The sequence below is a fragment of the Salvelinus sp. IW2-2015 genome, linkage group LG15, assembly GCF_002910315.2.
Source record: "Salvelinus sp. IW2-2015 linkage group LG15, ASM291031v2, whole genome shotgun sequence".
Taxonomy (NCBI): Eukaryota; Metazoa; Chordata; class Actinopteri; order Salmoniformes; family Salmonidae; genus Salvelinus; species Salvelinus sp. IW2-2015.
In genome coordinates this window covers 60,342,654-60,343,311 of record NC_036855.1, presented here as the reverse complement: position 1 = coordinate 60,343,311, position 658 = coordinate 60,342,654, and positions in this window count along the sequence as shown.

Sequence of the window (658 nt, the reverse complement as noted above, 5' to 3'; positions counted from 1 at the left end):
TGAATTTCCTGTTGAGTAGCAATAGGAGCTTCCCTCCCACATATCTCAGTCTTGCACACGGTCATTATTATGTAGCACATTCTCTTTCTTCTACCGAGGTCACTCACTGGCTCCTCTCTATCACACCGCTGAGTCACCCTGACCTGTGAATACCAGTGGAAAATAGACTTTGCACGCAAGGTGGGTAGGTACTGCTGATGGGGGCTAACTGACCTCGCACCGCTACCCGGAGCTCCAAACCTGGCAGCCCAGAAACCAGGCCTCTTCCTCTGTCTGAGCTGCAGGTGTCTGGGTTTATGCACCCAGCTTCTCCTCCCACAACACACCACAGTACAGCAGGGTAGAGCAGCACAGCACGCCTCTGACAACCACCTGCTGTTTCCCAAGCTGCACCGCTACAACACTCGCCAAAGAACGCCATTTTTTAAGGAACTCTTAATTTTCCTTTCCTGCCCTACCCTCTTTCACCTCTCTCAGTTGAATGTCTTCATGTAGCTAAGCTGTAATAGTGTTTCCACTCAGTGGCCCTGGGGAAGGATCGAGGGGGCCATGGGGCGAGGCTGCCTCTCTGTCTTTGCTATGGGAAGTAGGTGGGTGGAGAGGACTGACTCAAGCACTAAGCCCCACTGTAGCTTGCTAACAACAAGGGCTCTCAGAG